Source organism: Bombus pascuorum, chromosome 3, assembly GCF_905332965.1.
Source record: "Bombus pascuorum chromosome 3, iyBomPasc1.1, whole genome shotgun sequence".
NCBI classification, from domain to species: Eukaryota; Metazoa; Arthropoda; class Insecta; order Hymenoptera; family Apidae; genus Bombus; species Bombus pascuorum.
The window spans coordinates 4,360,978-4,384,753 of NC_083490.1; the positions used below are offsets into that span (position 1 = coordinate 4,360,978).

At 41.2% G+C, this 23,776-nt stretch overlaps 1 protein-coding gene across 2 annotated transcripts in view; it reads right to left on the reverse strand.

Annotated features, from left to right (window-relative positions):
• LOC132905577 (uncharacterized) overlaps positions 1-23,776 on the reverse strand; it is an 83,747-nt gene that overhangs the window by 26,470 nt on the left and 33,501 nt on the right. The window lies entirely within an intron of this gene.

The window sequence follows — 23,776 nt, forward strand, 5'->3', positions numbered from 1 at the left end:
AAGTATGAAACTCGATCTAGATTTCTAATCAAAATTTATTATGCAATCGAGAATTATGCATCTCTTTCGCTTCATATTCTAATAGAGATTAAAATCGTACACGCTTAAATGATTAATTCTTGCAATATCGTTCATGTTTCTATCTGAAAAAGAACAGCGGAGAACACTTGAGAACATCATTTTCCCTGTTCTAAATAGTTGGTGTGGTCGGAACGGAACAAGGAAGACGTCAGAACCCGGCAATTTGCCATCGGTTTTCGCGCACGAACTGATTTGTAAGCGCGACCAAGCGTAGGATACAACGGACTTTCGAGTTGTGAAGCTTGTCGCGTTGCACGGCGACAATCTCCTTCGACGATACCGCCATGACAAATCGTTCTAAGCAGCGTGACGCCATAAATCAAAGCTCGCCACTCGAAACGGTTCTCCACCCCGTGAAGAAAGATCAGGACACGAGGAGGACGAACGAGAGAGAAAGGGAGAAAAGGAAAAACAGAAAGGGCGCAAAGAAGAAGGGACGAGGAAGATAGCGGTGGTGGAGTACAAGTATAGTTGAAGCACGATTAAATTGTAGTCGATAAAGCTCTGGTCAGGCATTAATAATAATTAGACACGGCGTGGCTTCGAAATTAACGATGTAAGTCGGTGTGCGTAGATAATAAACTTGCGAATGAATTCTTTCTGACGCCACGGCTAAATAAAGAATAGCGTAACTGCGTGAAAGTTTACGAATTATCATCGTATTAATTGGGGGCTATTGTAAATTCCATTGCAATGGGAAAAAATGGTAATTGAATGTGGCTCGCCCGCGAAAAAGAACGTTTTACGAGGCGATTAACCGCTTCGAGGCTGTTCCGACCACGCTTCACGATTTTCTCCTCCCTGCAATTCTTACGCAATTAGCGAGCCAACGGTGAGAAGATTCAAGACAATTCGTAGTTAGTTAGACATACTAGGTGTATTCCTATCTTTTAATAGTTTTATTTTTCCTCATACGAAGATGTTAACGGAAGATCTTAATATTAACGTCCAATCTCTCCTAATCTTGTGTTTAAGCTAATTTTTTGAACTATCGCAAATTTAAATTCAAATTTACAGTGGAACTTTTAATTTTCAATCATTTGTTCATCAATCAGCTATATCGAATTCTTTGAAAATTATCGAAATCCTACGGTCAAATAAGTTGTTTGTTTCCAGAGAATCGAACATTAATCGTATATTCGTGCGATGAAATGTAGAAATTAAGAAAGAGTTGACTCCCGAGGGCTAATTATTACTTCAAACGTAGCTGATATTAGGAAACTAAAACCGAATCATTACCTCCGTTCTGACTTACGGGCTTCTTTTCCAGAAATTCGATTTAAATGCGGTAACATTACGTGAGGTGATTTATCCAGCATTGAAGAGGTAGGAAATGTGGTACGGTAATTTTATTAATGCATTAATCCCGTTTCACCGGCGTTCCTTGAGTTCTTTGTACGGTGGGATCGTAGCGCCCGCGGGCTCTTCGCCGAGGGTGGACTTAATAAACCGAAAGAGGGACCACACGCGTCGTGACGTCACGTGGCACGTCATGCCATGACGATTCGGTTGACGTACATTACGCCCGCCAAGGTAGATTGAAATTTAGCGAATCCACCCACGCGAACAGCGCGCGCGACTGCATATTATTATGCGATTCGCGAGCGGCATAATTATTTCCCGCTCAAAGTTCCTTTGACGAGGAATCCCCTTTAACGCTTGAATGCTCCGTTCATACCAACACGCGTGAATTTATTTTTAAAACCGTGCGAAAAGGAAAAGCTGTTTTTGAACCGTACAAAAGCGATTTGGATCGTAACAGGTAATACCGTGTTTAAAAGCTGAATTTATTTTACTGCGAGAAGCAAACTTATATTGTTCGTTATAAATCATACGATTGTGAATATCGTAAGACTAACTATTTGAGCCTCTTAGAAGTTAAACTGATCAACCACATCGTTTTCTAAGATTTCAATTTAGTAAATACACAGGTGCATGATTAAGAATTTAATTGCACACGTATCGATGTTGATTTTAGAATCTTAAGGTCAAATTGAAAGTTTCATTTTTTATACGAAAGTTAAAGAAAGATATAATCTTGGAAAGATCAAGGTTATAAGTCTGTTGAAATCTCATCTTCGTGCGGAGATTGGATAAATGTTTGAAACGTTGGAAGCCCGAAATCCTACTAAAAGTTATGCTTTCGTATAGAAAATAAACCTGGAAGATACTATCTCGTAAGGAAACTGGACAAAGATTTATCCACGACAAATTTCAATGGTCAATATGGGACTCAAGTTCGTAAGAAAGCTAAACACCTTGTTCTCGTGAGAAAATCATCAGGTACTTGTTTGAGTTTCTAAAGGTAAAGCTGATTTCGATATTTTTCATCGTTTCTAAATGATCCATCAAGATTTGTATCGCATATGGATCTCTTTATACGATCGTGATGATGTTCTCAGAGGACCACCAGATCCTCATCAAGCTCAAACAGAAAGAAAATCTTGAAATTACCGATTCCACGTGAACAGGTATACCGCATACCACACAATGGCGGCAGCATCTGAAAGGACCAAGGGAAACGAATCATCGGGGGATCGATTCGACGGTAGATTTTCGAAGATAGCTGGCACATGGACGAGGAGAATGCAGGGAGGGAGATTGAAGGGTAAAGGGAGAAGGGCTGAAAAGATGAGGAGAGGGGGGAAGGGGGTAAAGATTGACCCATGACCCGAGAGTTATGACGCGAGTCTGATTCCTGAAATGCTCGCGTACACCCTGTAATCAGGAATGGTGAGTCCGGGCACCCCGCCCCAGCACGCCACGCTGGATATCTATAATTTAAATCTCGCTCGGCCATAAGTGGCAGGAAATCATTGTAATTAATATGGCGTACATCCACGCGCTGGTACATGTGCGCGACTCCCATGGCCCTCCTTTTGTCCCGATTCCCCTGTACGACTGGCGTGTCTGCTCTCTGAAGAGGATGTAAGCCGATCGCGCATGTGCCCATACGGAAGCTTATGTTGGACTAGCGGAATCGGTTTACTCGTCGTCCGCTAGTATACCATGGTGCAAAAGTTGCGGATCGTTATCTGGTTGCTAGATAGGCTTGACTGTTATAAATTTCATTTACTTTTAAACTTTCGTTTTTCTTTCGGCAACTTTCTGTAATTAAGTTTGGGTCTTCTAAAGTAATTTTAAGATTATAACAAATAAAATAGACTGGTTAATTTACGTGTATGTATAGGTTAAACATTTTACCGTCACTCTTTGATAAAGATAGGTACTATTTTACACTGCATCTTTTCATTTGTAGCAAATCTAGGATAGATAGCTATTTTCGATATTTAGGATTTTTTAATCTTCAACTACTTTGCATTTTTCATGTTACTAGTATGGTATAATTGATCTTCATAACGAAGAAAAATAAACGTTAATGGCTTAGTGGATAAATGTAGATAAATGTATGTCAGGTAGATAAATGTACTATATGCGACATAGTTGAGTATCGTTGTAGATAAATGGAAGCATGTACGACAACTCAGTTGACTTTGAAGGCAGAAAAAATAATATGTACCCAGTAACGTAATCGAGTCTCGTTGTAGATAGATACATATGCAATATAGTAACGTATTACATGTACGTAGTCAGTTCTAAAGATTAAAGTAAATAATTTTACCAATATGTAAATATCGAACTACCCATAATCCTAAACTTTTACACGCTATTGTACACATTACCAGGGCAATCAACCAATTTTCCAACATCCACGAGAGCGTGATATTTAAGGACACGACGATCGTAAACCGGTCAGTGGAATCCAGATTAATGTTTCGAATATAGTGGCGTGCACGTAGCGTGGATCAGAATTTTCCATGTTAATATTTATGGTACTAATGAAGTAGAGATTTTTTGTCGACCGGTGATTCGTTTCCTAGTCTTCCAGTGCACGCGATTTCGATTCCGTTACGGATACTGGATTAGGGTGTATGGTCGTGCCTTACGGTGGAAGGATTCATTGATATGGAATCTACGTAGGCAGACTGGCAGTAAGGCTTTTTCGTTTTGTAAGGCTTGATACTGTGAGCGACGGTCGGGTTAATCGTATCCTCTTAGCTTGAATTACTGGCTCGATCCCTCTGAGTCTTTGTAACTCTGTTTTGGAGATTAAACCAACGCGATGGCGCGCAGAAAGGGGCAAAACTACTTAAGCGGTCTTATCCGTAGATGCCGACTCATTGGAATATTCTTTGCAGAAAATATTACTTCGAAATGACTGGTGATTCTCAACCGTGGAGGCCTCAACAGAGGAACGCGTATTGTAACGTGAATTTTTCCAAAAAATGATATAACTGCAAGAAATGGTATATTTATACCCCGGAAGATTTACGTTGAAGATTTGATTATAATTTTTAACATTTATATTCTTACGATATCGTTCTTCGTCAAAGCTTGAAATTTTTACTTGAACGAACCACCCTTGTATCACAGAGTCGTTTCATTTTTCTAATTTTTGATATTTGTTCGTTGCTGAATCTAAAGTACACGATATTTTCTCATTTTTCTTATTATATGGAAGACTTGTCTCGCAATGTACAATGTACACAGTAAGTTTAATTACTCTGTAAAAAGTTTAAGCTCCTTTTAAGACGCTCAAACTCATCTGACTGAAATAACCGTATCTTACCGTGTAGTATCGTAAAACGAGAGAATTGTAAAAACGAAGAATACTTATAATGTAAATATTATACTTGGTTTAACAGAAAGAACTTCTAAACCAACATAACCGCGCTTATATTATCTTGGACAGCCGGCTTGGACGGTTAAATGAATCGAAGAAATGTTTCAATTATCCCAACAAATGTCACTCGTGGCCGGTGATCTTGATAAGCGATCCTGTCCGGCGGCGATATTTTGCTCGGTGCAAGAAATTGTTACTAGGTTGCACAAAGTTACCACGTGGCGAGCGGCTCGCGTCAACGCACCATGGCCCCATGAATTATTCATGAGGAATTTGCAGCGCCCCGTCAATGCTACTGTCATTTCTTCGTTCGTATCGATTTCTGAGCGTCTCAGCACCGTACTTGATCGTTAGCGACCACGTGGTCCATCGTAAACTCTCCAAGTCGAAGTCGATACTCTCCGCTTCATCGATAAGGAGATATCGCTGGAGAACTTGCAGTCTCCTCGCACGAAGCTCTATACGATGTTGGAATTTTTATGTTTCCAACCCGTTGACGTTATGATAAAATAACGACGAACTCAGAACGAACGATTTAGAAAATAATTATTTGTTTGATTTCAAGATTTCCTATATTCGTGGTATTAAATTAAAAAAAAAATACGTACTTCGAATTTTTTGGAGAGAAGAAATGTCAATGTACAACGTATAGTATCAAATTTGAACTTTTACTCGAGTTTTTTCTTGGACCACGCTATTATTTAAAGGATTAATCGTATTCTATTTTCCACGAACAAAGATGCTGAATGTTTCAAGACAAATTCAAGCATAGAACATGTTGACAACAATTCTCGTATATCTTCCTTGAGCTTAAGAACATTTTTAACGATGGTAGACACGATTGGACTCGAAATAGCTCGAAGGATATATCGCGATTAAAGTGCGGACATGGAATGACCGTGGAAGCAAATTATTAAAGATTATGAGATCCATAGCAAACAAAGTTATCATTCGACATCGTAAAATTTGCATGAACGCTGTATATAATATTTGATATATTTATCTTCTAACCTTAGAAACTTCTTCTTTCATTGAAAATGACTTCGCACGGACGACGGATATACACCTCGAGAAAATTACTCTCAATCCGAATGTGCAGGCAAGCTCATCGAGAAGAAACCAATCGATGATCCTCATAGTTCAATTAGCGGCACAATCATCTAGCTGCTGGCTCGCCATCCCGTTGCGGCAATTTCTCAGAGTAATGAGCCCGTCACGGTCTCGAGGCGCGTGTATCATAAACTCAGGGCTAATTTAACTATCCTACACGCCTCTGCCACGTAGCCAATACGATCTACATGCACCGGCCAATAAAGAGGACGTCTATTCCCGACGAGCGATAATCCCTCCGTGACTAGGATTTTTTCGCATCTTTCTGTATTCATAGTCCTCGCGGACTATCGACACGGTGGTCGAACGATGCAATGCCATATTCTGCCATTATATGTCCCTGATAAATCAGATTGGCAAGTGGTAAACCGCGAAAGCTTTGGGGGAACGGTTACTCGAGGTTAAGAGGATCGTATCTCAGCTAAAACGCAGGGAAATCCGCGGCAGGAGTGGCCTCGACGAATAGCCAGACGTAAATCCTCGTATCCGGACGAGGCATCATCTGGTATGGTTTAAAAGAAGCATTATCGCGCGCTTTATGCGCCAGGGTAAACGCCACGAATTCGAGCCGTTCTTTCGCGCCAACTAATTTTACGACGTTTCACGTGTGCGCCGCATGCACGCGAACAGCTTGATCCTCCGATGGCCTCTCTTTTAGCCTCCATTAAGCTGCCCATCCACTCTGTTTCTCTCTCTCTCTCTCTCTCTCTTTCCCCTTACTCTCTCTGTCTCTCTCTCCGTATGTCGCAAATTTATCTTTTTCTCAAAGCGTTCTTAATCGTCCGGTGAATTTCCGGTGGTTGTTAATGAGTCTATTAGAAAGGGAGATCTATTGCGAGATTGGGTCGTTTATGGATGTCTTTAAAGAAGGGCAGAATCGACTAATCGAATTAATAGATCAAGAAAACAAGTTCATTAAGGCTCGAACGTTTTACTTTCGTTTAAAGGATCTGTTAATAGAATTGGTAAAGGAAGTGTAACCAGTCAGCATGGTAAATTTACTATGTTTAATTATACTTTAGTCTTGCGCTGAGAAACCGATCTTATTTCAGTTTCTTACGTGAATCGTCGAGGAGGCACGTTACTCGTATTAAAGGCAGGAAATACGCTTCAGCAATGGGCAGAAGAGAACCAGCCGGACGATGCATCCGGTGCAAATCGAACATTAGCATAAGATCCACTCGCCTCCTTGGGTAGACGTCGAAAAGCTTGTTCGACACGTGTAGGACGACGCGATAAATCCAAGATGGACGCTTCCAAAAATCCGAGACTTGTAAACGGAAGGATGTTTTAGCCTGCAGGTTCTTGTACCGTGGATAGACGCGTATTTTTCGAAATTTAACAGACGTCGAAGAGAAGCGAGAACGTATTTTAATTCATTTAATACGTACATTATTCTACATACAGAATCGTCGATATAAATAGATTTTAAGTTAAATTAAAAAAAAAAAAAAAATACAGGATTGATCAGTATAGCTTCTGAACGATTCAATTCGTTCCAGTATCTCGACGTTAGGTTTGCCTAGTCTGACCCATTGTACTGTGAGAACCGAGAGCGAATAGACCGTACGATAAAGGGCAGTAATAGAAGTTTTCGTAGTTTTATCGTTTCACCTATGCTTTTCTCTACTTTCTCTGCCTCTAACGGAACTTATTGTTCGCGAGTGATCTCGAGGAGCGTTCCGAGACACGTTACACTCGTTTCACAACAGGAACTTTTACATCTTACAGCTTGACAATGAAAGATCACGATTTAGATTGATGTCTATACCAACAATAAGATCTAAAATCTATAATTTAAAATGAAAAAAAAATCGCTGGCGTCCCAGCATAACCATGTTCGCCAAGATGGAGACCTCCCTCGCGACTTCCATGCATAAATTTCAGAGCACACGAGCAAACAACACGCGCAGAAGTCGGAAGAATGCGTGTTGTTGCTTGTTGGTAAAGCGATTCGAAACCGAACGAGTCGTACATTCCCACTAACAGACATCGCGACAGGGACTCAATTTCACTCCCACAGGAAACAAAGGCGAAACGGTACCGTACGTTACTCGGGCGATAAAACGCATCCACATGGCGGTATTTGCAGCCTTGCTTACTCGAGATCGACGAAATATCCAGCTCGATAGAGAAGTCCAATTCAAGTGGAACACGTGTTCGAAATTTAATACCATTAAGCCGGTGCACGTGAAATGCCATTTCTTTGAAATTCCCATTTAACGAGTCAATGTCACCTATACAGCGTCAGTGACACTGATCCTAATTCTTTGAGACATTTTCCACCTAATTGTAAATGTCTACTTTTCTATCACTGGAAAGTTTCCAATTCGGGAAAAATACGAAAGAATGAAAATATAGCTAGAAGTAACAACAAAATTAAGCGAAGATTCGGCGTAAGTACAACAAGGAAGAATATCATTTAAAATTTTTCATTGCTACATAGCGTAATTACTTGCACCCAGTGTAGATTAATATAGCACATATTCCTGTTTGAACTGTTTACAGTCCACTAGGGTGAAGATAATTTTGACTACCTAGCCAGTTGCTATCTGTGCCAGTTTCTTTCCACCTCGTGCCCTCAATTTCTATATATCAACGCCAAAATCAACATTCCTTCAACACGGCTGATGATTCTTCGACCGAAACGGCCTCCATATTCAGCGAAGAATCTTCACTTAATTGAGAACAACTGCAAGAATACTGGAATTATTTGAAGTTAATTAGAGCTTTTGAATTTCACTTAAGGATGTTTTCCTCCTATTTTCATCTCGTGGTTGCTCGTTCTTAGCATCCCTCCATATAAATCGCTTTAGAACATTGGTTTCTACGTTGATATATGAAATAAGTACCTTCGAGTCAATAGTTCTAATATCAAGTAAATAATGCTGTATTAATATCAGGTATCTACACTGGAAGATCAATCATTTCTATTTTCGATATACAGACTTTTAATTACCCGGAAATTAATTCGCAACGATAGATTGCACATGTCGATAGAAATTCTCCTCGAAGATTGCTTCTACCCCTTTATTACTTAATTAACTCTATCAGAAAATGTTAGCGAGGTAATCGATAGTCGATGGGAAAATTAGTTGCATGCAGAACTATAAAGAGTTAAGTTTGTAGTACTAGAAGAAGATCCGAGAGAGCCTTTCTGATGCAAAACCAATAATGCCTTGCAGTCTGATGAGAGGATAATTCATTATGAACGCGAGGGAACGTGTCAGACAGGGAGAACGTTCTTTGACAAACCGGCATGGTAAACATATTACGTAGATCGAGGATAGAGACGGCGGTAAATCATACTTTCGACGTTAAGAGGCCGCCTCGTCGTCGTTGGTCGGTTCGTAGGGATTGCGTGAGAGAGTTGCCTCGGGCTGCACTCGCCAAACGAAAATGCGTTTCGCCATGGGAGCTCGCGAAGTTCCCATAACGAACCTTCAGGCTTTTTTCAGGATCGAAGTGAACCGACTACGGTTAGTCGATCGTTTGAATATTTCATGCGAACCAGAGTTAAACGAATTAATTCTTCAAGATTGTAAATTGACTAGAATTTTTTCTACTTTTAGATCACGTCAATTCACTTTTAATCGATTGCAGTTTTATCAAATTACAGATTCGTTGGAAATTTGTAACGTTTTTAATTTCGTTGAAACGTATTTAAATTCGATGTGTTATAACATTTAGTAAGAATATGCGTAATTAGGAATTTAATTCAGAAATTAGAGAAGAACAAGAGAAAAGAGAAATTAGGTCGTGGCTGGATAGCATAAGCAAGGACATTGGGATCTCGGTACGTGCGGCACACTGTTAGGTGCATTTCGCGCCATGGAAATACGAAATAATTTTTCTGCGGGGCCTGTTGCCTCGAGAGGTTGCTTTACGAGCGGCATAAATCACGGCCGTGCACGTGAGTGTGAGTGGGCGGAACCGCACGGTACCACAACCGTACACCATAAATTTGATACATGTTCATTGTGGTGGCTGGGTTGGCGAATAGCCAGGGTATTCCTCGCGATCGGTGGCCCGCGAGACTTTTCATTCGCGAAACCCACAAAAATTTCAAGTCGTTTAAATGTCGGCGGAGAAACCTGTTTATCTAACATTATGATTACAAAATTTTCTTATACTTTCAACGGTGGTGTTTAACCTTCTTGATTGATATTATGGGTCTGAAGACTACGTACAGCATCGTAAAATAGTAAATTGCGATCGTTTAAAATTTTTTAGCCTGAGATACGTTTTTTTTTCAAATTTCTTACAATCTTTCCATTTTGAAAAATTCGAGAAACAATTACATATTTGGAAAAAAATATTTCGGAAAGATAATTCAGATCGGAAAGAGTTAAGAAACTTTCATTCAATCTGAAGCATAAATTTTCGATGAACGGAGAGCTACAATCTTTCAGAATTATCTGAAACAAAGCTAACGATAAGAAACGCATTACTCGGCTATAGTATTTCAAGGTTAAAAAGAGAATAGAAGGAAAGCGATTACCGATCTTCGTATTAATTCTATGTTTCCACCTATACTTTTAATTAACGAGTATTACTCTGGAAGATCAGATTGGTATCAGTCCATCAAAGGGACGAGGCTAACCGGGCGATCGTAGCAGGGGCCATCATCATCACGAAACGTTGAACCCGTGGGCTCTCGAAAGCGGGTGCCATCGATAAGGAAGCGTCCCGTATATCGTTGCTGACAAGCGTTTAAAGCGTAAAGCGTTCATCGGAGTCAAATTACGTTGGCCAAGCGAACGTTCTGTCTTCTGGTTCTTAAAAACCGCGATACGAAGTGGCTGATATATCAAAGCGTATAGTGGCCTGTATGAAGCGTACTGAATGAAGGGCGTAGCACGATCTCTCTCGATCCATTCTTTTGGCTGTTCGAATCTTTTTCGAAAGGGAAGATTGCGCGGCTGGAACGCAAGAAGAGGGGCCCACGAAAGCTTCTCTACCCTCCACCGGTGTGTGTACATTTTCGAGAGAACGGGTCAAGATTGGCTTCGTGCCTGAAAAGTAATTGCGAGATCCGAGATACCACGGCACGGTTGCTACGCAATTTGCCCCTACACCTGGCCTCGTTGCTCCCCGTCCTGTTGAAGAGTCCGTAGTCGTCGCGAGAGGCCCGTTTTCGTGAACCATTTCGCGTCTGTTGCCGCTCGACAAAAATGAAATTGTTTACATCGTTGTCAAGATTAACCGCGTACTGGAAATTATACGCGCGGTCGTTCGCATGCCAATTAAATCGTATAAACGAAATTGGCCCGCGTATAATTGGACGGGATATTGAACGAAAATCGAAAAGCATCTCGCCGGATATTACGTGGAAAACGTATTATATATTTCGTTCGATGGAGAGATGATTTCGCTCGTGTTTCGTGATCTGGATCGGGTCCTTTTAGCGTGCAAGTGCACTTTAAAAGTCATCTGATAGGATTAGTAGTAACGTTACGCTGGTGAAATGTCGTCATGCCTTGGTATACAGATACGTATCTCTAGAAGCGCGATTCTCTTTCGCATTCTTAATTATTTCTCGAGAAAAGACATTTGATCTCGAATCGAAAAATATCAAAATACGATGATCAAGCGCACCTGCCTTTTTAGTTACGATTACAGGTAAAGAGGACTATACTTGCTCGTAAAGAAAAATGGAATAATTACACGATATCTGGGCATCGTTAAACAGTCCAGCTGATCACAATGCGTCTATAGAAACGCTGACGCTTGAATTCTTAACAAGTTCTTAAGAACACATACCTTTCCGATTATTTCGAGTGGAAAAATGAGAGAATCCGCTACTCGAGCCTGCCATATTTTTAGCTAGAATTACAGCGAGGAACGCTATATCTCCTTGTAAAAAATCATTATAGTCATATGATATCTCTGTACGATCGACAAAATCGAGTTAATCACAGCTTCTTGGCCAACAAATCACGAATAACGTCCGTGCTCCACGATCATCAACATCTTCCATTAAACGCATCGCGTCATCTCCGACAAATCTACGCGAGAGTACTCTTCGATCCTCGCTAACAGGTTCTCGTAGCCAGAGTCACGAGTTAATCTATCAAGCGGAGTGGAAGTGCAAAACGAATCCACCGAGGCTGAGAAAAGAAATTTTCCACAGTTCTATTCGCAAGATCCAGCATCCTTCCCTCGCGTTAATTTGTCAGTCGCGTAATAAGCACGCGCGCGTACACGGGGGGCGGAATAAGGAGAGCAGCGAGGGAAAAGGAGAAAACCACTCGTAGCAAGAAGAAGTCAGAAAGAAAGAGTGGGTTCGCGTTATTACGTGGATCAGGAGCGCGAAACACACACGTTTCTACACGCGTACAAGGTGAACACAAAGGAATGCGTCAACGTCAACGCGCCAGCTCTTTCCGGTGACCGCAAACCCGGTATTAGCGAATGGGAGCAGCGATTAAAATTTATGTTGCTGGCAGAAAGGGCCGATGAACGGGGCCACGGGGAAGACAGGGTAGAGTTTGTTGGCTTTACGTGATTGTCGGATCATGGCGCGGTGGCCTGCGTACTGTGTATACGAAGCCCAGCCAACTTTCCCCATAATCTTCGACTCGTACACAGCCACGAGGATCCACCAGGAGGTGTCCAATTATGCAATAGATCACGGACGGGGCGTTCTCCACCACTTGCAAATGGTTCTACCATACTGGACGATAGCTGAGACGTTTGTTCTTTCTTTATTTGTTTCGCTCGTCTTCTCTTTCCTCCTCTTCTCACCATGCTCGATGGAATTCGCGAATAAATCCTTAAGGGCTGACCTTGGATCGCGGGACGCTCGTAAATTTCACCGTAAGGGTATGTCTTGCAGCCGCGCAGCGTAAATTAATCGATCGCAGATAACTCGAGACAGGGCCGTGTTGCTCCACATTCAGAAATTTTCGACGCGCGGTTAATTTATCAATCGGCTCGCTGCTCTCCGCTCCTTTCCTTTCCTATAGACCTTCCTTCACAGTGCCTAAGTGTATTCACGTATACGTGTATACATCGGGGAGGCTTTGTAAAGAAGAGAGAGAAAGACGGGCCGATAGAGCTGAACAGGCCTGGTGGAAAGAGAGGGTAACTGTAATCCATACTTCACGTGCGCGCACGATATTTCTCCGTCAGGATACAAGTAACACGGTTCCTTTGATCGCAACACAAATACCACAGTGTAGTTATTACGATACAAATCGAGCGTTGTTATACAAACGAGGGCCGACCGATTTATTTATCATGCTTTACACGTTCAGTCGCATTACACGTTTTGTGCGTTCATCTCTCTTTCTCTCTTTGCCAGTTCTCCAAACGATCATCCAAACGGAATCGCCGGTTTCGCTCGGAAACGGACGTACGTCAAATTACGAGTTTAATGGCCGGGCTCTGGCTATCGTACGTCTTGGTGGGTGGCAAAGACAGGGAGAGAATCGTGCTGGCCATATACAGAAACTCACGGGATCTACCGAGTCACCCAGAGATACCACGGTCGTACCCCGACGATCTTGCGTTCGGTTCTTATACGTGTGACTGTACATACACACGATCGCTAATCACATGATCGTGGACTTCGTTATAGAAACACAGATCCAACCACAGCATCGCCTGTGATCCTTAACGATTATAATTTCGCGAGATTCGTTCATGTCGTGATCGCGAATACGGTTAATCAGTGTGCTACGACAGACGGAAATTTCTAACGACATAGTTGTTCATACGTTACTAGGAACAATTAGAGAATCGATTCGGAAGCTTTCTCTTCGTCTTCTTCGAAATAGTTAACTTCACTTTCGAACCTGTCGCGCTGGTAGGATTCTTGCGATTACTAGGAATTTTAAAGAAATATTAACTTCGTCGAAGTCGCAATACGAATATGGGTATGGATTATCTTTTCCCGCGAACTCTTTGTAAATACGTAGAAAATACGATTCGTTGCTTAATTCTTCATAAAACGTATGTTTGTCTAACTCGTACGATATACGTGTACGTAAAAGTTCTTTATGATAAGCGTTGGAATAGTTTGGCGAGCCACTGTGCCTCGAACGACGCTCGAACAAGTCTAGTATTCCGATCCCACGTGTTCCCGATAAAATATACGCTAGAGTGCTTGCACGTCGAATCTCATTGAACGGCTATCTTCCAGCAAGGCGGTTCAATTATAGCGGATAAGGTATACAGATTACGGTGGAGGCACGTTATAACACAGACACACGCGCAGCGCACATACCGACATGAGAAATTGTTTCATCGGTCATTGTTTATGTACCCAATTATTGTACCATTCGTTCACCGAGGGTGGCGTATCACTTACAACAAATCAATTTGAAGCACACCTCGCCCCCGGCCCTACCGCCCCTGGAAACATCGTGTCCCGCTGAGCGGACAATGTTTTGTCTCACCCGGTGCAAGACGACCCGCGGTGCCCGAAGCCGAACGCCAGACCACGGATTTCCTTTTCCTTGCTGCACGAACCAGAGTTCGTGACCCTGGGCTTTGTCGCGAAGCCACGCGACAACGCCGCGACAAGATACGACTATGCGAACCTGCCTTTCGCATATCTATCGTTTATTTTACGTATTTTGGCTGTAATACGTCTTGTAAAACATCGCAAGAAGCTCAGGGTGTTTGACAATGAATTAAGAATGTTCAGAGAATCGATAGGCTTGACGGTGAAGTGAGTTGTCTGAATGAGTCATTGATTGAGTATAGTTGTAGCGCTGTAATGAAAGAACGAGAGAGAAAGAAGGTTAAGCTGGGAGAACGTGCGCATTTCGTCCTAGAACTGCTAGCAGATTTATCGATAAAGCTGCTTTACACGTCAACATAGCGAAGGTAATCCCGCGCACGGTTTATGCTTGCAAGTTAAGTGTTATTTTACTGGATATACAGAGCTGTGGAAGCGATATTAACTTCCTCAATTCTAGAGCGTAGTTACAGTTTCGGAATGAATTTAGGAAAAAAATTAGCGAAAGATCTAAAACACGAAGAAAACACGTAATAGTGATAGCTTAGCCAGAGAATGTATATAGTTGCAAGAAGGCAAGATTAAAAGAATTTTTCAACATACGTATATCAGGCTCTCTAGTGGTGATATGAAAGAACCAGTAGAATAAATTTCATAAATTATACAATGTACGTGATGTAACTAAGCAGACAGAAATAAATTCTGAATTTCCTATTTCAATTTCTATCTCATTAACTCGGAACTTCGAGATTTAACGATAAGCATGTAAACTAGAGAAAATAAATTCTCCTAACAGACTAAAAATTGAAAAAAAACCAGTAGAGCAACGAAAATCGACTATAGAAAAATCGGGCAAAACTGGATACAGATATGGATACAGACGTTGCGTTTCATTACGATAACATGGAATCGAGATCTGGCTAGCATATCCGCGCGTACTCAAACGCAATTAAACGTCCCACGTATTCCCGCGAAAGGTAGGAAACTTTTCAGTTCAGCTAGTAAAGGCGAGGAAGAGAAGATACGACGTTTAATCGTCGGCAATTAAATTTCATTAGCCGGGAACATTCCTCGTTCCAATCAACGCCACTTTCCACGCAGGAATAATCACGATGCTGATAGAAGGGGAAAGGCCAGGGGACGCCATTCCTTCGCATCGATCGTAAACCACCTTCTCTCTTCTTATCTGAAGTGACCGTTTCGTCGGTTGAAAGCACGTCGCGTTTCGTTACGCGTCAGAGAATCTGACTAGCCAACAACGGTACTCCGTTAAGCAGTATAAAGTTCATTAATGAACCGCTCATCGGGTTTGTTAATGAGCCAACACCTATATCGTGCTCCACACGGTCGATTCTCGTGTCGTTCGGTCGTTTCGAACCGGTCAAACACAGATTAGAAGTCTGTTAGATGGCTGACGGGTATCGCCGTGTAATCGACTAACAACCAAGCAGATGAACGTCATCCAATGAAATTAACCTTCCATTAATTCTCGGAAAGTAGAATGGTGATTCTTGGCTGGTAAAGGCGCCGGTTTTTTTATCAAAGTGAATTTAGTGCGTTGTCACTAACGATCCAACGAGGATCGTATTCTTCGATTTATGCTATTCTACTTATTCGTTGTTAAAGTGAATTTACCTGAATTCCCTGACCGAGAATTGCTCGCGTTTAATACGAATAAAAGAAGGAAAAAGATTTTCAAAGAATGTTTAAAAAAAAACCTAAACTTAAGACGTGAGAGAATATTCTCTATGAAAATTAATGCTAGTTAGTCCAATTAGAAAAAAAGGGAAAAATAAATAATCGAATTGAATCGAATGATTCAATACTCGATACAAAATTGAAAGAACCTCAAACTCAATAGATACTTGAGAGAATATATCAAATCAAATATACGTATATACAGTGAGAGTGGAAAGTGAGTGTAGACCTTGAAAAAGTGAGGTTCCCGTAATACACATCGATTTATTTATAAGCTTACCTATGTTCTTTTTGCCATTAATTTGTATTCTTACATATCTTCTATTTTCGATGAAACATGTGTAAAAGTTTTTCAAGGTGTACACTCACTTTTTACTTTCACTGTACACCTTCCACCTTCCTCAGAAACTATAGGATCGTAGGTTGAAGTTAGAGTAGTCGCAATTAACGGCTAGGTTAATAAGAATTTAGTATACCTGGAAGAGACAGGTTTTTTTCAATGGCTGTGCGTCCACACCGGCGATGTTACGCTTCTTGCCGAGGCCACGCGTGTAAGTACGCGGATCCTCCGTTTCCGTTTGGTTCTCGCGCCACGCGGCGTTAAAGTCTGTATTTAAGTGGCGTCTCCCTCGCCGAGATAAGGCTTAATGGCCTTAATGATCATGCGTGCGCAAGGACACGTCGTGACTTTCCTTCTTTACGAGGACCTGACAGTTTTTTCAGGATACTCGTTTCCTTTCCGCTGTCCGCGAATCCAACTTTGTCAACTTATGTGACCGTTTCGGCGCAATTGCGTCCATTCCGCGTTAAATATTTTTTTATGCAAATGACCGAAGAATTTTCATCGAATGCGAAATAAAAATTTCTTTTGGGATTTAAAATTTGTCTTCTTGCGTTCTTAATATATATGTATTATTGTATTGTCGAAGTTTTGAGATATCCCAGAAATCCGAACCTTAACACTAGAACTACCGATAGTTAACACGAAGCTATTTTTACCAAAACTAGTCAAAATGTCTAGTCTCTAAAAATATTCTTATATTTATTGGTTTATTAATTTCTTACGGAAGGAATTTCATGTTATGTAGTACATTTTTGATATTATTAATCCACCTGGGACCATGATCCTTAAACGAACGTTGGCACATTTATAAAATTGTAGAACCAGCCAATTTAACCGGTGTGGTATTTTTAGTGTTAATAAGTACATACAATTACACTTCCAGGATTCTTTTCCGATCTTCTTTTGTTTTAGCTTTCTTACTTTCTCTTTCACTATTTTTCGAAGAATAAAAATATGTTTTTATTCGTGAAATTGAACGTAATATATATAAGTATATAAATGTACTAATTCGTATTATGTATTGCTTATTATATGTATTAATTATATAAAATTTATTAACAAAACGACAAGAATTTGTGTTAATTTGTCTCTCAAATACATAAGGATACATCTCCGGATATTCTTCTATCCCATGAAAATTTTCAGACGAGGATGTAAATAATGAAGCTTGACGTTTCCGATATCAATGAAGCGAATCGTGATTTAATCGGAAGATCTGTTATCGCCAAGGGGTGAACAGACTGTGGAAGGAATCGAATCCTCATTCTTCGTCAAGGACTGTTTATTATATCCTAGCCTGGGGCACCGACAATAAAATAATTAACGAGGATCACGCTGTGAGGTTTCGCGAATCGATCACAAAACACTGGCTCAAAGGTAACCCGTGTTTTTCGTTGTTCACGCCGAAGGGCTTGCTACGACTAATTAGCATGATAATTAAGCGGCGCCGACGTTTTTAAGGATTCTTTCTCGCTCGCCCCTTCTCGCTTCGGAGGTCAACTTCCCATTGCCTTCGTGGCCCTCCAATACACGATCCTCTTCGCACCGAGATAAAAATACTCTCTAAAGTCATTAAAAATACTCGTCCAACGTTATTTCCCTATCTTGGAAAGGAGAACTTTCGTTAAAATTATTATGTTGTAATCCCTGCGTTTTATACATCGCCAAAAAAGATTTCTGTGCCATAAATTAAAATTTAGAAGAATTTCTTCGTATAATTAAATTTCGTTTTTACAACCTACGGTTTCAATATCAAAACGACATTAAAAATGAAAAGATATAATCATCCAAATACACGAAAGTGTCAGGAACATTAAAGCAAAGGATCGCGTATATTTTATTCAAGTAACGTGTTAATTCGTTTTAACAATCCCTCGAATACATATTTCTTTTTTCTTATGGAACCCTCTATATCAGGATTTTTAAATTTAAAGCTACTTTACGTTGCTCGGCAAGACAAATAATCTCCATTGCAACGATGAAAAACAGACACGATCAAAGATTGGTACTCATTGTCATCCAAACACATTAAACCAACAAAAACGCAGGAGTGAACGATCACTCTTTATTCGAACAAGGTGCTAACTCATCTTAACGACGCTTAAGCACTTGCTGCCCTTATCAAACTCCAAATTGAATCCACCCACGTTCCCATCGCCTCCGTCGTTCTCCGCCATTACCTTTCCTTTTCTTCGAACCTGAACGCGATACATTTCGCGGCGTTAAAAAACGGATAAGCGATTCTTCGAAGGATCTTTACTCGCCAAGACTGTTCGTATCTCTGTGCGATTAATTTTTTCGGTCGGTGGAACGCGTGGACAGTCTCGATTGTGCTTCTTTGTCCATAAACGTCCGGTGGGCAGATCGTAACTTTTATAACGCGCGTGGCAGAAACCGGAGAACAACGTCATAATTTCCGATACGTTGGTCGGCCACAACGATGAAGCCATTAATTGGTACATTAATTCAGGAATCGCGGAACGGCGAGCTACCACGCGGACAGAAACCCATAGAATTACGTGTCAGACATCTCGCGAACCCTCTGCCCCCGCGATTCAAGGGACAATGTCTCCTTTAACGAAGCTCATTAATTAAAAACATCGAGAGTCGCCGCTCTTTTCAACGTCCACGCACCTTACCGGCTACTCAACGTAATTTATCTACATCAAACCGTCTTTTTCTTCTGTTTCAACGCGATCGTCGTTATTATGTTTCACCCTTTCTCTTCGCACGTCCCACATGCGCGCATATTCATTTTTTCCCTCGCATTGTTTAAAGAGAGAATAGATTAGAAGAGAAACAGCGCTGTCTTATTGCATGACAGTATCCAACTTCCTCCAAGAGAAGCTTTACGTATTTCGTGATAAAGTGCGAGTCTTAATCCGATTGATTAATTGGTCAAAATATGACTGTCGAGCGTTGAATTAGCATCACGATTTCGATGCTCGAAGAAGTTGCGTAGAATCTTTATTCCGAATAATTGTTAGAAGAAACTGAGATTTCTGTGGGTCGTGTTTGACAATTTTTCCCGTAACGTTTGAACGGAGAATAGATTAGAAGAGAAACGGGACTAGCTTCGCTGCATCGGGATACTGAACTTTCTCCGAGAGAATTTTACGTGTCAGTGGAATACGATTTGCTGTAATGCAGATTCTTGGTTGTTTTAATGTGTGATATATGTAAGAGATTGGAGTTCTAAAAGGGTGTGACAACGAGGAAATTATTGCTCTAGATTAGATATCCATTTCGACAGAATTTTGCACTAGAATTTCTATTTTAACGGTGTTTGATAAGCTTGAGATAGATTTAAGATACCCTTGTTTCAGGTTTATAAATGTATGCATCTATTATCGAAGAGAATATTTCACGATAATAGAAACACGCGATTAATTAACATAACTAACAGGGAAGCGAATTTACTATCGGGGCACGATAATGCTTTCGTACACGAGTGGAAGGAACGAGTTGTTAAAAGTCGAAAGAAAGGTCGAGGAAGAAGAAACAACTAACGGGTGACCGAAAACGTTTCGTTATGGAAAGCCGTAAGCGGAGAATGGCCATGAAGGGTACAGAGCATCGGCAATTTGTGCGTCGAAATTCTTTTCACGGCGAGAAACAAAAAGGAGTTAATTCGAGCCTTTAAAACCTCGGGGACGTTCCCGTTCCCACGTCTCCCGGCTGGACCGCGACCCCGGCACGCGAACTCACCGCCAGAAAATCATAATCTCTTCCTTATATCGCGGCGTGCATCGACCAAAATCGCCAAACAACAACCGATCGTCCATTGTAATTTGCCGCTTACTCGAACCATATCGTTGATATTCGAATCGCGACTAATCGAACACGCCCAACGTTCATCTTATCGATGGTACTTGTTGAGATAGTTTGGTTTCGGATCGTTTTAAAAAGCAAAGGAACTTAAATCTCACTCAAGCAGTGTGATAAGAGACGTTATCTATCCTTTAGTACACTTATGATAGATATAAATGTATGTTGTAATTAAAAAAGAAAATTGATCTTATTAATCGCGTGTGTTAGAATGATTACACTGGATTACACTGTGTTCCGAAGATATTACGAAGGCTCGTGTTGAAAATTATCAAATGTTTTGTGACTTACGAGTGGAATTGTACATAGAAGGAAGACATTCCTACATCCAAATATCCTTTAATAAACGAGAGGACAGAAAAGTGTGAGTAGATAGGTTTGATGGATGTTCCTAAGAGAGAATCAAGCACGTTCGAGGGAAGCAATCGTCGGGAATCTTGTCGACGCAAGAAGAGATTCACGGGCTGTTAAGAAGGTGGTCGCGCTCGCTTGTAGGTTGGCAGTTCTTCTATTAAGGCAGGTCGCGAAGCCGCTGTAAATCAAGGATCTCCGCGTAAAAGTCGCCAGAGTTATTGCGCCACCTCGCACCGCTGTAATACGGGTACCCATGTAATACCGCGGCTGTTTTATTTCATAACTAGACGTTCCTACCGAAGATCACGCGTTAGAATATAAAGAAGTGAAAGGAAGAAGGGGACGTTCGTGGTCTCGCGTGTCCCGTTTCTTCGTCCCGTAACTTGTAAATAATATTTCCGTCGTTGTCCTCGGGTCGATCTCGCTAATTTACACGTCAAGCTGGATTAACGAGTCTCTAATTGGCTAGATCGATCAAGATGATAATTAAGGATGTTAGATACTGTTAGAAGATTTTTTGTAGCTGAAATACCTTGGAAATGATAAGTTGTTTTTCTGTGTTTGCGCTTAGATCGCTTATGAATATTTATTGGCAAATTTATTATGAAAATATTTTTTCCGATATTCCAATTTTCTATCGCTCGATTCCACTGGTATCCTTAAGCAGCGACAAATACAAAATCTCCTCTGGGGAATTCAGAAACAGTTTAAGATACCCAACCCATTTACTCTTCCAACGAACATGCTACAGGTACGAGTACCTTTCCTCCATTTTAATTCCTACACTTTGATGTACACGTAAAGTGTAAATGTTTCGTGAACAGAGCAAATCGGTTAAAACCAGGCTCGCTTATTATGTACAGCGTAACAGAACAGTTACCGTTTCTAATACGATTCAGGAGAGCAACCGCGTCTGTGACGCGACGCTGGAATGAAACCTGGCGTCTGGTATCCTACACTGTTTATACTAATAGTCGAAGCAACTCCTAGCCAATGCTGGATCCATTAAACGGAGTCGTTCCACTCGATATACGCTAGCTATAAATGTTCATGATTCTAACTATCGAGTCTTCGACGTTTCGTAGGAATGTCAGAGCCATCCTTCCTTTCTCCTCTCTCTTTTCATCACATCCTTCTCTCTTCTCTCAGTTCATCTATCGGCGTAATAACTCCATTACCGGCTGCTCGAGCCTCTATGGCTTTAATGTCTCATTTCCATTCTTGCGCTGTGCCAGCTACCGTTTCTTGCCCTCGTGTCCAGATTATCACCACGGCCACGAAAGTGTCGTTCCTTATCGGTTCTTCGTATAATCGGTTCAAGGAAACCGCTCGAGCGTTACGTGTCCGGAGATGTTAAAATTCAACACCACTCTCCTCGGGTCGAGAAACGATACGAAGAAACTCTATGGAAGTTGAGTATTAATAGCGTTGGAAAGTCGAATGGTGCGACTGGTTAATAAGATTCGTAGTTGATTATGTTCGTTGGTAGAAATTAACTCTGATATCGGTATAGGTGACTATAATAACGTAGATTAGATTTGAATTATGTTACTTAACGCTTCGTAACTGCCTGGTATCACGGGGGCGACATTATTAATTCGAAGAAACTTATTTCTTATAATGTTTTCACTAGTGAAAGATAGGAGAAGGAACGAAGTTGTCGTATAAACTTATAATTTCCTTTCTATGCTCGCTGTAAACTAATAAAATCTAATGATCCTCTGCACAAAAGAACATTTCCTCTTTTTTAAAACAGAAAGTACGAAAACGACTAGCACATAAAAATGAAACATGAGGCAGCGGAGATTCGACATTCGACTATTTGTTGAGATTCATGAGGATGCAAGCTGTTTGATGCTGCGACAAGGATGCCTTATACAGATGCTCCTTCATTCGTATTAATAACCAGCGAGTATGGCTAGGCCAGGCCGCAAAGCCAAGGTCGCGGAGGTTAAGGCGTGTTCAACAAGCTGTTCATGGCTACTACCTAAAGGGCTAGCCACTCCACCCGGAAGTACAGCTCTTTGGCTTGTGTAACTCAAGATCGTCCGTGTAACGTGTTGCTTTCCTAAGACGCTGCTCTTCTGACTCCGGAATTCCCGATCCTCTCATCGTCCACGCGTTTCAGACGCGAGTCCAGGACGCGCCAGCTCGAATCGAGAGGAATGTTAATGCGCGTTTTCCATGCTGGTGAACCAGTGGAAAAGAAGATATTGAAACGATCGTTTTCAGAAAAAAGTGGACTTTGCCAGTAGACGTTAAAGAACCGGCTACCATTTAGAGGGGCTACGGGAGAGGATCGTTTCAAGGGAGAGAAGAATCATCATCGTGCAGCCTCTTCCGTAAAGGGATAGCTCGGACACGTTTCTATTTATTATAAGTCGGGAAAAGTCAACAATCGGGAGCCGGAGTCGACCGTAAATCACGACGGAGTCGTCTCCTGGCGCGCCTTAACGTTAAGGACTGGTATATGTAACCTATAAGAGGGATGCGCAGGCGGCAGTGATATATCGCACGAGTCCCCCCATTGTCTCTGACTAAGTTCACAGCGACGGGCCACCGAGCAACGAGACTCTTCCGAGTATTAATTACAATGTCCGCAGCCAAAGCACCGGGGTTCGCCTGGCTCGGGTTTGGTCAGAGGGCCCGGCCGATTTTTCTTTCGGAGAGAATCCGTCCACGAGTAGACCCGGCAAATTGTATTTACCGAGTCGGCCACTTGGCAGGATTTGGTCTTTTAAGCGGTGGGAATTAGGTAATTCGATATTTGAAACTCTTCTCCACCCGATACATCGTTTGTCAGTGACACGTTGACGCTTGATATTTTGAAATCTTATTTTTTTTTTTTTTTTTTTGTATTTACTCTGTGATGCTTTATCCGTTTGAGTCCCAAGCAGCGCGATCGCGTTGTTTACGTTTTGTGTCGAAAAGTTCCAGTACATTTAAACGCTACAGACGACTGACGGTATTTTCTATTTCATCGTTAACTTCTCAATAATTTTTATTGAACAAAACTTGAAATATTTATAAACTAATAGTACGGATATATAATAATATAGATGTATTTCATAAAGTAATAAATATTACGAGAGCTATTGTGCCGCTTGTTTCTCCTCGCAATCGATTAAGACTCGATTTTTCCACTCTGCTTTTTCAATGATCCCTGGGACTCAAACGGTTATTATTAGACTATTGTAGTAATACCAGGTAA